A 13,862-nucleotide genomic window follows, 5' to 3' on the forward strand; every position below is an offset into this window, starting at 1 on the left:
CCAATGCACTCCTTGTTACCATTTCTAGATAATAAACCCCGAGTTGTTCTGCCAGGATGGGGAGGGTCAGTTAGCAGGTGGCAGAGTGTTGGAAGGGGTCGGTGCCCTGAATGCCTCTTAGCAGTCCCAGAAAAACGTGGTACTGCTAATCCTGCTGCTCTTGGGGAATTTGAGTGTTAATCAGTTCGCTTCTCAGATTTTACCATTGCTGGTTTAGTATTTAGTTTTCTCAGGTTTGCCAAGTTAGTTACCACTCTGCTCCTGTTTTCCAGCTTAGAAAAATTTTTATAATCATCCTCTTGTCTTTGTGGGTTTATGCCTTTAAAAATCTTTTAATGCCATTCTTACAAGGTTTTAGGAGATAACAGAGAGGTAAGTACTTGTGCTCAATCCACCATCTTTAATTGGCAGTTTTGTTTTTTCAAAGTGTGTATGTTTTAAGAACACTTACAATTGTGAAACCAAATGATTATACCTGGTTACCTCTACAAACATTCACAAATTTTATTAAGGTCATTGTACATTATGTCATCTTCAAACAGTATTCTTTTACTCAAAATAAAATAGACTTTGCAATCACTGCTATGTTGTCTTACTTGAGTCTATTTCCTGGATCTCTTAGTATTTCAGTCAGTTTTGTCTCGTCCCAGTTTTCACCCAATCCCAGCAAGCTTCAGTGCTCATTCTTTGTTTCTTTGCAACTTGTGTTTAGACATCTCCACCCTGTTCTCTGTTATCTGCTGGAGTGGTGGTGGTGAAGGGAGCAAGGAGGAGCATGCTTGGTCTCAGGATCTGTCTACAGGAATTTAATGTTCTTCTAATGTCTATAAATACCTAATTTCCAGCAGTATAAATTTCCTACTAATCTCATCATAGAAGGACCTTTACTGTTTTTCTTGATGATCAGATTACTGTTTGACAGATCGTGCTTTATCCAAATTTTCTAATTCCGTGTCGTGGCATTGCAAAGGATAAAACTTTCTAGGACTGAGCATAGATGACTCAGGAGACTAAGAAACAAGTATGATGGTGCCACCATAATTATTTGGTGGACTAATTTGGTTATTTAGACCTATTTAAAAGAATCAGTCCTAGATATTTAATGTAATTCTTAATTTTGTAGCCCTGTTAGACTATGCAGCCCTATGTTGAGTTACAGTGGTAACAGAGTTGTATTAACTTTTAATCTCAAGAGGTAGTATTAACTTTTAATCTCAAAAGTGCTAAGGGATTGGGTTCTCTAGAGCTAAGGGCCAGTTGGAGAATAGCAGCCCATCTGTAATCATCTGTGGTCATCTTGAATATCAACCGTTGGAATATTTTAAGGGAAGTGGGTATTGTGGGCAAAGTTAGCAATAAGTGACAGTTAGCTTTCTAAATTATTTTTCCCTCTGCTTTGAACTTGAGCTAAATATTCAACATATAAATAATCATCCCAGCTTGAATGATGATCAGTGCCTTTACTTTAGAAGTAAAGCAGTATTTCTCAAAATAAAGATAGAGCCACTAGGGCTTCCAAATTTGAAAAAGCTTGTGTTAATGTGTTTAGAATAATAGACTAGATGAGTTGAACTAACAGATATTTTAAGTATCTTCTTTCCTATTTAAAAAAAACCTTATGAAATTGGTATGGTTATAGCTATTTCACTGGTAAGAAAACTGATCATCAGGGTAAGAAATCTGCCCAGGAGCATATAACTCAGTTGACAGGGTTGGAATTTTGACCTAGATTACTCCACTCTAAAAACAGAGTGCTCCCCAGTCAAGATAAAGAAATAGAAATTGAATGGATGGTGGTTCGTGTGTTGATCAGTTTGTTGAGGATTATATTTCTCAGTTTTGATCACAACAAATGTTTAGACTTTCTTTCCTTAACGAGTTAGTCTTTATACAGTCGACTGTTGTTTAGCTTAAAGTCTTTGGATCTGGAGCTCTGTTTCCTTCCCTCCCCCCTCACGCTTCTCCTTTCTCCCCTTCCTCGTAGCTTTAACTTCTTCCCACCGCTCTCTGCTTATCCCCAGTCTCCTCTCCCCTCCCAGCAATACCTCCTGGTTTGGTTAGACCTACCAGAGAAGTAGTACCTACTTACTTAAATGTGAGTGCACAAAACAAAGTTGACTGATGAAAGAGAAGTTCCTCAAAATTTTCATTTAGAATGAGAGGTGTGAGATAATAAACAGCCCTCGCTCAGGGGCTTCAGGAAAACTTAAAGGTCACTTTTCACAGAAGCTTTCTTGACTGTCCCCACCCTCAGACTAGGTCACAGACTGTTGTGATACGCTTTCTTAGAACATTTCTTTTAGCACTTATCACCATAGAAATTAAATAATTATGTAATGAATGGTTTAATATCTGTCTCCTCCACTAGAATATAAGCTTTATGCAGGCAGAGACCATGTCAGTCTTTACCTACTGATCATGCCTCAGTTACCATAGTGGCTCCCACATAGAGGGCCCCTATGTTGGACGGGTAGAGTAAATAAATGAATGGAAAGTCGTTGGTCTTTTGATTCCATTTCATCTCCTTTTGTTTGGACTATTGCAGTAGCTTCCTAACTGTTCTCCTCGTCACCGTCTCAAAGCTGTCATCTGTCCTGTCCCATCCCCCTAGTTTTATCTCCAGAGGAGATCTTATCTTATTCCTTTACACTTTCAGAAACCTGTGACTTCCTACTTAATAAAGTTTAACTTGTTAGTGCAGCACCTCAGAGTTGAGTTCCAACCGACCTTTCTAGCCTCATTTTCTCTCATTCCCCCCTTGTACTCTACACCTACAGTTAAGCTGCGTTATTCCCCACTACCTGTCACTCCTGTGTCATTCACATCTCTCTGAATTTATTTATGCAGACTTGTTTACAACATCCTTCCTCCCCTTGCTTTGGCAAACTTCTGCTTATCCTTCAAGACTCACCTTGGCTATGCCTACTCTATGAAATGCTGCCCCAGCCAGAATTAATCACTCCTTCCTTTGTGCTCTCAGATGACTTTATGCTTACGAGTTACATGTAACGTTTATTACCTGGTTTTATAATTATTTACCTAATTGACCTCTCTCTCGACTCGATGCTTTTTAAGGAGCAGGATCTCATTCTCTTTCATGGCTCCCTGAGCATGGAGCATCTGGGAGACAGCACAGAGTCGTGAGAAGAATGTTCTTTAATACCAAAGAGGCCTGGCTGTGATTGAAAGTTTGATCTGCCAGGTCCTAATTACTTCAATTATTCTTTTGTACTAATGCCCTTTCCTTTATTTTCCTTTCTTTTCTTTTTCTTTTTTTTGGTTGGTAAGTCACCTTAAATCTGTTACTCAGTAGAAAAATATAAAAATTGAATTGCAAATTTGAGTTGAATGGTATTTTTAAAGGATTGAAGTGTTGTGGATTTATAAAATCATTTCCAGGATCTTACCTAGAGAGAACCACATAGGCCATTCATTCCTGTATTCTCAGAATATCTCAGTTCTCAAACTTCCCATCAGTTCAGTATTTGGGTGTTTAATGCTGTGTGTCTGATAGCATCCGTTGGGAATCATTGAGCACATACCATGCACGTTTCAGGCACTCTGCGTACACATTGATGTCCTTTTAATCTTCACAATAACCCTGTACGGTGAGTGGGAAATGTCGTCTCCTTTGAGGAAACAGGCTCAGAAACTGTGAGCACCGTTTTCTGTAGAGTAGTAAAAGAAAACTCGTGATGTTTGAAGATATGTAAGGAGAGGAAGCGGCTTCTGTTGCCTCATTTACATATTTGTTATTGTCTGAGGAATGATTAGGAAACGAGATTGCTACTCAGGGTAATCAAGATGTTAGTAGTGTTTGAAGCCCAGTGTCTTCAGACTCAAATAAAGTTCACAGAGAGTTTCTGCCCCTCGGAGATTGTTGGTTAATTTTGAAAGAGACTCAGGCTTTTCACACTGCAAGGATTTCATTGACAGTTTCAGTGGCCAGCATCTTTCCAGGGGACAGATTCAATGCATCCTGTTTGAAAGGATCTGTAAGCTTTCAACAGAGGGTTTGTAAAGCCACACGATTAGTGATTTTATATTTGAATGCGAAAGGCGGTGACATAGTTGACCTAAACCAAAATTTTTTCAACCTTGGTCTGCACTTTTGGTTGAGTAGTTCTCTGCTGTGAGAGGGCTGTCCTGTGCATTTTAGCATGTTTAGCAACATCCCTGGCCTCTACCCACTAGATGCCAGTAGCAACCCCACCCCAGCACCCAGTCATGACAACTAAAAATGTCTCCAGATGTTGCCAGATGACATTTGGGGGGCAAAATTGCCCCTGATGGAGGGCCGCTGACCTAAACTAAGCTCTTACAGAGCTTATCACGTGTGTTTCGAAATGCCGTAACATTCATGGTGTTGGGAGATAATTAGAACCTTGAAAAGAGTTAGCCCAGACCCTTGAGGAGCTGAAGACCTATGAAGCTTGTTGAGATCTTTGACTAGGTAGAATATTTCGAGTAGTGACTGAAATAGCTTTGGTTGAGGCTATTAGTAAAAATTTGTTTCAAAGAAGGTTAACATCTGTTTTCATTTCTGCTTTTGTAAGTTCCTTTGCTACTCAATTCCTTTATTTTAGCTGTCTTCCTCTTAGGACTTAATACTTGAGTATATGTCAAGATTTCTGGTTTAATAGGAAATATGTTTTATTCAAACAAATAAAAATACTAATAATTGAAAATTAGAATACGATGGTAGAATGTCTAATGTTGTTAAATCAGCATAGTAGATAATGGTGAAGGGAACTAGAAGTCTGGTTGTATTCGAGTCACTTCCTGTTCTTGTTTATCTTTGGAAAGTTGTACCTTATGAAAGATTTTAAATTCAGATCATTGTATTATTCTAAGAAAAAAATTTCAAAATGCTAACCACGTCTTGGTAACCATAGCAAAATATACAGCACACAAAAATAATCTCAGAACTATTTTAGGGTTGATTATTTTGTATAGATAGATGTTGAATTCTGAAGTGTCTAACGTGCTTTTGTTATCTGAGGTCAAAGGAGACAAGGCTTTCTCAGTCATAAGAGCGCAGGCATGCCTATTGAAGTAATAGACCAACTCTGGCTTATTTAGCAGAGAGAGAGTTTATTATTAAAGTAGTTCAGAGAATATTTGGGAGGGCAGAGAACTAGTCTTGGGTTCAACAAAGCCAGAATAACGCTCAAAATTATCCCCTCCCCTAAACCCATATTATTTGCTTAAAACTATGTTGACTTGTAGAACATAAGATTCCTGAGGGTAACTTGATCCGTGTTGTTTTCAGCGCTCATCCTGGTGCCTCGAAGAGAGCCTGACTTATAGTAGGCCTTAATAAGTATTTGTTATGTAAATAAATTACTGGACCAAAGATATGTTTGTTAATATCAGCGAAAACATACAGAGTAGCATGATGAAATGTTAATATTACACATTCTATTTGGAGGTTTTTTGGTAGCACAATTTACCCTTCTCATAGGGAATCTTTGATATGTGCGCACTGAAGAACTGTTGTTATAGAGCCTTATTTTACGTGTGTTCCTGGGTTAAGTGAACATCCACAACAGTCTTGCAAGAGCAGATACTGACATTGCTGTGTCCTTCGTGAGAAAGCTGAAGTTCTGAGAACCGAGCGAGTCTCTGGGTCATGTCTGTTACCGTGGCAAAGTCTGGATTGAAATTCACGTCTGTCTCTTAACTCAGACATTTCTCTCTTTGCAACACTACTTTCTTTCTTTTTTTTTTTTAGGTAAAAAATCTAGTTAATGGTCATCTGTTCACTATACTAGAAAGTAATTTGAGTATACTATAAATTTATCAAACCGAGGCTTCCTGTATACATTTTCAACTACAGTGTTGAAAGTGTTTATAAAAGTAAATTTTAGCGTCTAAAGACAACTTTTATGATTCTGTTTGAATTTGCTGCTAAAATGAGAAGTACAAAATAAGCACATGCTGCAAGAAAATTTTCAGATTAGGGGAATATGCCCCATGGAATGGTATCTGAAAAAGCACTAACTATGTGACACTCCAGTTACTTAGCTACTAATTTTCATTTTATTTAATAGACAGAAGAAACTGCTGTTTCTCTTCAGAGCTCTCAGATACTGCCACTATGTTTTATACTTAAAAAATTTTTTTAAATAATTCAGACTTATAGAAAAGTTACAAGAACAGGACAAAGAGCTCCTATTTGGGTATGGGTTTATACCCTAAACCCAGATGCCCTAATTGTTAATATTTTTTACATTTTCTTTGTCATTTTCTCGCTATATATACGGTCATGCATTGCTTAACAATGGGGACACCTTCTGAGGAATGTGTCATTAGGCGATTTCATCGTTGCGTGAACATGATAGACTGTACTCACACAAACCTAGATGGTGTAGCACCTCGGCTCTGTGATACTAATCTTATGGGCCCACCGTCGTATCTGCAGTCCATCATTGACCGAAACATTGTTCTGCGGCACATGACTGTATGTATGGTATTTTTTCAGAATCATTTGAGAACAAGTTGTAAATGTAAGCCCCCTTTACCCCTAAAACATCAGTATGTATTATTTTATATTTGGCACTTGTCCAAATAATGTTCTATTTTATAGAAAAAAGGAAAAAATATCTAGTCCATGGTCCTCCAGAAATACATCTTGCATTTAGTTGTTATGTCCCTTTACTCCTTAGTCTGGAACAGTCCTTATTGTGTCTTTGTCTTTTATGATCTTGACGTTTAAAGAGTATGAGCTAGTTACTTTATAGAAGATAGACCTTATTTTAATAATGCGGTAAAATTAAAGTTTTTGAAGATGAAGTCTTAGATGAAAATAATTTGTACTTACCATGTTTCTCTTGATATAACCTGTTAAAGCTTTTTACAGTGGAAAATTTCAATCACAAAGCAGAGTGAATAATAAAAATGAGCCCTATTACCCAGATTGAATAATTAACATTTTTGCCATCCTTTCTTCTTCTATTCCCCTAAAAACTAAATACAGTGTTTTGAAGCAATTTCTAGACATAATATTTTATTCCCTAATTAAGCTCTAAAAAGAGACATTTTATTATATAACTGTAATATTACTTTACCAATTATATTATTTATAATTCCTTAATATTATGTACTACCAAAACTATATTCAGATTTCTCTTACTACTTTGAAAAAGCCCTTTTACATTTGGTCTTGCATTTGATTGTGATATCTCTTAAGTTTCTTCTTCTTCTTCTTTTAATTAGAAGGTTCTTCCTCCCTTTTGATATTTTAATGTTTTATGTAGTATGATGGATATGCTTAGATTGTCTTGCTTGTTATCTGTTCCAGGGTCCTCCTTGTGTACCTCCACATAAAGCAGAGGTTGGAAAGCTGAATGCTCTATTTCTTAAACTCTCTTGCATCCAGAGTTCTGAATATGATTTAGGCTCCACCAATCAGAACTTGTGTGGTGCTTGAGTTCAGTGTGAGCAAATGGAGTAGCATAGGAAATACCCGTTTTGCTGTCCAATTCTGTAGACTCAACAGGGCTTTGGAGGTTGCAGTTCAGACAGCTTCCTGATCTCTAGACTCTGCTGAAATGATATAATGACTTCCTGATTTCCCAGCATCCTGAATATGGCAAAGGAAGCAGTCTTCTGGGTAGACCTAGTTCCTTGTGTGTTGTTCCAGGAGTCTGTTCCCAGAGGCACAGCCCGGATCTGCCCTTCTAGCCCTTTCAGTGATTTTATAAGCACCTAATTCTGTGTACTAAATCTTTTTCTGCCCAAAATAACTCGAGAGGTTTCTATTATTTATAAGTGAATCTTAGCTGACAGAAATGGTCATCAAAAGGATATAACTTTTATATTTGACTTCAAATGTGTATGTACAAAGCAGTATACCTGAATCTGAGATACTTAGATTTGGACTGGGACGTGGCTTAAGGAAAAGGAAGTAGCTCTTTGTGCCAGGAGATCAGGTTACTCATGGAGCGTTATATGCGTGTATGTGTGTATGTTGATGAGCCCCTGACAATCTCTTCGTGTGAATTTCTGGTTATATCCTGTTCTTTGCTGGCGACTTTGTCACCAAAAACTATCTCTTACTACGACTTCTTAAAGGTCTGTTGAAACTGCCTTTCCTTGTGATCTTAGATATCAGTGTGGCCATGTGTGTCCCATTCCTGTCTTCTCATATAATTTGGGGTGCTGCAGCTAACTGATTAGAGAGAGAGAGAGATTTGTAGACATGTGATATCACTGCCATATCTCTCAGTCCTTTATGAATTCATCCCTAAATTTCTTCTTCCACCCCTGATGTAATGAGAGAGTATGGAAATGTATTGGAGACTACATTTACCAGTTTCTTAAATTTATTACAGAAAATTTCAAACATACACAAATGCAGAGAGAATATCGTAATGAATACCATGTACCCATCACCTTATCAGCATTTTGTCAAACACACTAACTTCAAGTAATTGACAATTGGACCCCGATAGGACACTTATTTTTTCCTTTCCATTTTCCATTTGACCCTTTGCTTTCTAAATTCTGTGGGCCAAGACCTGCAGTATCGCTCAGCCCTGCCCCTGCCTCCAATTGACCAGCCTTTCCCTGGGTCTCTCCAGAGACTTGAGTGTGTGGGTGCAGGCACAGTCATGGACCACTTGAGCCCTTATCTGATTGTTGGGACTAAGAAGGGGGACTGCTTCGATTTCTTGTCATATGAGTCTTGTGTCTGTGGGTCTGTTTTGATGATGCTTTCCTCTTAACAGCTGTTCTTCAAGTAGAAGCAGTAACATTCAAATTCATGACCTTTTCCTTGCCCTTGTTCTCTTAATGGGAAAAATAGGCAATAGTACATGAGATAGCACTTACAATACTTTCATTACTCTCTTGAATTATGATATATGGTAGAACAATACATGATAATACTGTTTGCATTTATTTTTTAAACCCTAATACAGGCAGTAACTCCATATATTTTCACTATGTATATTTTTTTAAAAGCAGATGTTTCACTATAGGACTTAAGGGAAAAATTGTGGAAGTGCTGCCCTCAAGCAATGAGAACAAATCAAAATGTTACTTTTTTTAGAGTAGGATTAAAACCTTTTGTAGCCTCCATGTAGTTTCATTCTGAGACACTTCTTTCTTCTCAAAACCTACATGGGAAAAATCATTCTTACAAGATATAGAAACCAGAAATAAATGTTCTCACACTCTGAGAAAACTGATAAAAGCCAATCAAAAATTGAGTTCTTGGTTTGGATCAGTTGTGGTAGGGACCTTGTGGGACAGAAAGTCATATGGTTCCTGCCCATGAGTGGCTTGCAGTTTATGAGTGGACAAGACATCTAAAAAGCATAATTAACAGCAAAAAGCAACATAGTGTGCAAATAAAGAGAAAGTTTTTAAAAAGTTTTGAGGAAGATAAATTATTGAAAATTAAAATAAAATGTATTTTCCCATGTAGGTTACCCTCTTATACAGTTTTTTCTTTCTAACAACTACAGTGTTGCAGAGATTTCTCTCAGTTTGAACAGTCTGGATGCATTATCAGGGATAAATTAGAGAAGTGTTTATCATTGTGTGTTGCTTCTTTGTATGTGGGAAGTAGAGGGAAAGCTAGCAGCACTCCTCTCGCATCTCCACTGGAAACTTTCTTTTTGGAAAAGAAATTGTGACTGATTTAAATGTTATTCGCGTTTGCAATTTAATTCTTATTTTCCGTGATTAATATTGTAATACCAAGCTTGTATTAGTTATCTGTTGCTGCTTAATAAATTATGGCATGCAGTAATAAAACCTCTCATCCATCATACTTTAAGAATACAAATCATATAGTATCCTCAGCTAATACTTGATGACCCATGGTCAACACATTTTTTGGGTATTATCTATGTGCAAGGTGCTGTGCTTGGAGCTACCCAGAATAGAAAGAAGTAAAAGTCAAGGGCTCTGCTGCAGTGGAGCTCATGTTTCAGTTGAGGGATATGAGAGTAATGCACATGAAGTAATAGACCACAGGCTGTGTGATGGTTGACAGAGAGCTTACATGTTGTCTCATGCTGTTATTTCGTTGATAAGAAAACTGAAAGCTAGACAGGCTAGAAGACTGGACGAAGGTAATGGAGCCAATTAGCAATCAAACTAGAACCAGGCCACAGCTTTCCAGGCCGGTGTGTTTTTTCTCTTCCTTTGGTGTAAGATGATATATGTCTAAAGTTAAAACTGTGGCGTAGATTGTATAAAAGCCAAATAAGTTGAGGAAAGGAAGATGGGTGGCTTGAGTAGTCAAAGAAGAATTAAAGGAGGAGGTACGATTGGGATGTGAGTGTAAAGAATAAATGGAGGAAGCAGAATAATCCAACCAGTGAGAACCAAATATTGTTATATTCATGGCACAGAGGCAAGACCAACTACACTAGCTTGAAAGGTACATGTTGGGCAGTGGAGAGAAATTAGGTTACAGGGGCTTGAAAGTGTGGGAGAGGAACTTGGACTCCATGTGGTAGGATCACGGGGAACTATTCACAATCCCTGAGCATGAAATGACGCAGTGAAGGTGGGATTAAGGAAGGTTTTTGTTTGCTGGGGGAACTGGATAGCGTCTGCAATTTTCTTTTCTTACACTCTGTGTATTGGTCTGTTTCATTCTAATAGGTTAAACACTATATTAATCAGAAGGCTAGCTTATGTTGTAGCCACAACTAACCCTGAAATCTCAGTGGCTGAATACACAAATGTGTTTCTTGTTTGTGCTACTTGGTCAACATAGGTGGATAGGGTATGGGGGTGGGGAATTCTCCATTTACTCATTCAAGGACCCAGGCTGATAAGGGTCCCACCATCTAGAACATTGCTGGTCGCTGTGGCAGGAGAGAAGAGCGTGATGGAATATCCCTCACTGTTCTCTAATGTTTCAGCCCAGAAGTGACATGTGTCATTTTTGCCCCAAACCCATTGTCCAGAAGTAGCACCTGTGCCCTCCAAGGGAACTTGAGGATATTCGGTGAGCACTAAGTGTCTTTTCCAAGACTCTTTGAGGACCTGGGGCATATAATTCTACTTATTGAAGAGAGATAATATAGTGATTAAGAATGCAGACCCTGGAATTGAACTACTAGAGTCTAGAGCCTGGCTCCTCCACTGATTAGCTGTGTGACCTTGGGCAAGTTACTTCACTTCTCTGGAGCATAATTTCCTCAACTGTAAAACAGGGATAGTAATGGGATGAGCCTCACAGAATTATTGTGAGGCTTGAATGAGTTCATATATATATGCCTAGAGCATTATGCCATGTAATTGATAGCAGGTATTTATTATTATTGTTGTTATTAATCTCCTGGCTTCCAGTATAGCATCTGAAAGGAAGGCTAAAGTTTCTTGCTCTAGTTAAGAGGGTCATGGGAAAGAGTTGTAGTAATTTAGGTGTGTGATGCCAGTGTCTGGACTCGGATGATGATACTGCACAAAGAAAAGATGGGCAAGGGAGAGTGCCAGAGGAGAAAACTCAAGCAGATTCACTGGCTAAATACCATGGATGAAAGAAGGATGATCAGGTGTGGGTGACAGAGAATGAAGCCTGAGTTTGCAGAGAAATTAGCGGGCCCCTGCAGGGCAGGAAGATGAGCTGCAGTTCTGATGTGGTGATGGGAGATGTCCAAGGCACAGGAATCCGCAGAAAGTGGAGGTAGGCAGTCAGCTCTTCATGAACACGTTCCAGTAAGTGGTGATGTCCTCATGCTCCAAGTCAGATACAGGTGCTGGGGTCAGGTGATTTGGATTTAATTGCTGGCTCCACCTCTCCATGTCACCTGGCACTCTAGTTTCCTCATTAGCAAAATGGAGATAATAATTGTACCCATCTCTTAAGGTCATGAGGATTAAATGAGATAATGCCTGTCAAGTGCTTGGAAAAGTGGTATATAGTAAATGCTCAATAATTGTTGCTTCTTAACTAATTGAGCTTTTAGATGAATAGAAATTTGGGGATTATCTTTTAAGTGATCAGTTTTTCGGAGTTTAATGTAAAACAGACTTCCATTGGCAGCAGTTCTCATGAGTGCATTTAGTTCCTCCTGTCACGAGATCACTTCTAATCCACATGCTTTTTGTTTTCTCATTCTTACCTGAATAGTCAATGAGCAAATGTTTTTAGCTTTGCAAAGAATAACAGATTACAGTGGGCTAGAAAGTAACCAAAATAGACCATTTGAAGGGCTAATTTAAGGTCAGTGCTTCCGCTTTTAAAATTGCCTGGTGCTTTTTACTGATTGGTGGGAGTCACTGCCCTTGCCCTTGACATGTAAAATAATTTCCGAGCAGAACATATTTCTGTATCTGAGTTTAAATTGGCTTGTTGGGTAATTAGCTCTATCCGTTAGTTAAGTCTAGTTTAAATGGCAGGGTCTTAGAGGGTACGTGTATGCTCTAGCATATGTAATTAAGCATTTAGGGTGTTTCTTTTCATTGAGAAATTAGAACTTCACAGATAACTTCAGTAGGGCTTCAGAATTTTGTTAGGAGCTATTCAATTAGATGGATATTTGAGAACTTTCCGTATGCCAGGCTGTACCAGGTGCCGTGCGTATAACAGGTGATGTCCTCATCCTCGTGGAACTCACAGCCTGCCTGAGTTAATAATATACCTACTGTTGGTTATTTGTCCTGTTTAAGGATTAGTCTGCTGGCATGTGATGAAACAAGCCTTCTGATACTTTTTCAGGATCTACGTGCTTCAGATTTGTCTTCATTATGGCTAGGATATGGAGTTGAGGTTACATTCCTGATGCTGCTTCTTAATTTACCAGGTGCCTTTTCTGAATTTAGATTTCGTTATAAAGTGTGGGTAATACTCTGCTCATCCTGTTTCACAGGATTGTGAAAAGAAAAACATTACATAATGTATGGATTATTTTGTAAATTACTCAGCTTCTCACGTATACCTGATAGCATTTCTAACATCTGACATTTAGCATTCTATACTAACTGTGCTATCACTGAAGAGTTGATGCATTTCTACTGATTCATACTAAATAGCCTTGAGGGTTTTTTTTAATTAACCACATGTTTCTTTTAGAAATAAAACTATGAAAGAGGTAAATATGGTTAGCTGCCACATAACTATCAGCTCTCCCAGATGAGTTTTCCTAGCTCCCTATTATTATTTAAAATTAACTAATATGTCACCTGAATCACGTAGAAAACAGTTGTAGGGTTGTGATTTTCAAATAGTGTTTATATAGGCTACCTCCTTTGTTCTGTAACAGAATACTAAAATTATACAGCACGGTCCCTATTCTCCAAAGTTTACCTGCTCTTGAGAGAAATAACACAGGAAGTAAAGGTAAAGCCAACTAATAGTATAAGACAATGGGAGGATGCTGCAAGCCCACATGTGAACAATGGCATCATGAATCAAATGCAGAGTAAGAGCCTCTTGAAGGAGGGGGAATATCTGAGTTTTACTAGAGTACAGGATTTTTTAAAAAGATTAGTTGGAGATAGGTTTAAAGTTTACCTTTTTGGCAGTATGGCTACTGATGATTTGATAAATTATTAATGTAGATTTGTGGTATAGGGGAAGGAGGAAGCAGAAAACTAAACAATATATTTCTCCTTTGTCAAGTGACAGAGATCTGTGCTTTCTTGTTTGAAGGATTTTAAGAATTGACCCATTAGAAGCACAGAGAGGACTCTCATCTGCTATGAAGCGGCATGTGGGCTCATATAGATGGTAGTCTATGCTTGAAGGTAGTCATAGAACGAGGGTACCATGAAGATGCTCTGAAATTAAGGAAGCTTTGTTTCTGGTTTTCCATTACCGGCTTTCAAAATGGTTACTCTCTTGGGATATAACTCAAGTGACTACATAAGTGCCACCTTGCATAAAATTTAGT

General features: G+C 38.2%; 1 protein-coding gene across 3 annotated transcripts in view; it reads left to right on the top strand.

Annotated features, from left to right (window-relative positions):
* Positions 1-13,862, top strand: part of UBAC2 (UBA domain containing 2) — a 187,667-nt gene that overhangs the window by 61,397 nt on the left and 112,408 nt on the right. The gene's annotated exons all lie outside the window — the stretch shown is intronic.

Source organism: Equus przewalskii, chromosome 16 (assembly GCF_037783145.1).
Source record: "Equus przewalskii isolate Varuska chromosome 16, EquPr2, whole genome shotgun sequence".
NCBI lineage: Eukaryota > Metazoa > Chordata > Mammalia > Perissodactyla > Equidae > Equus > Equus przewalskii.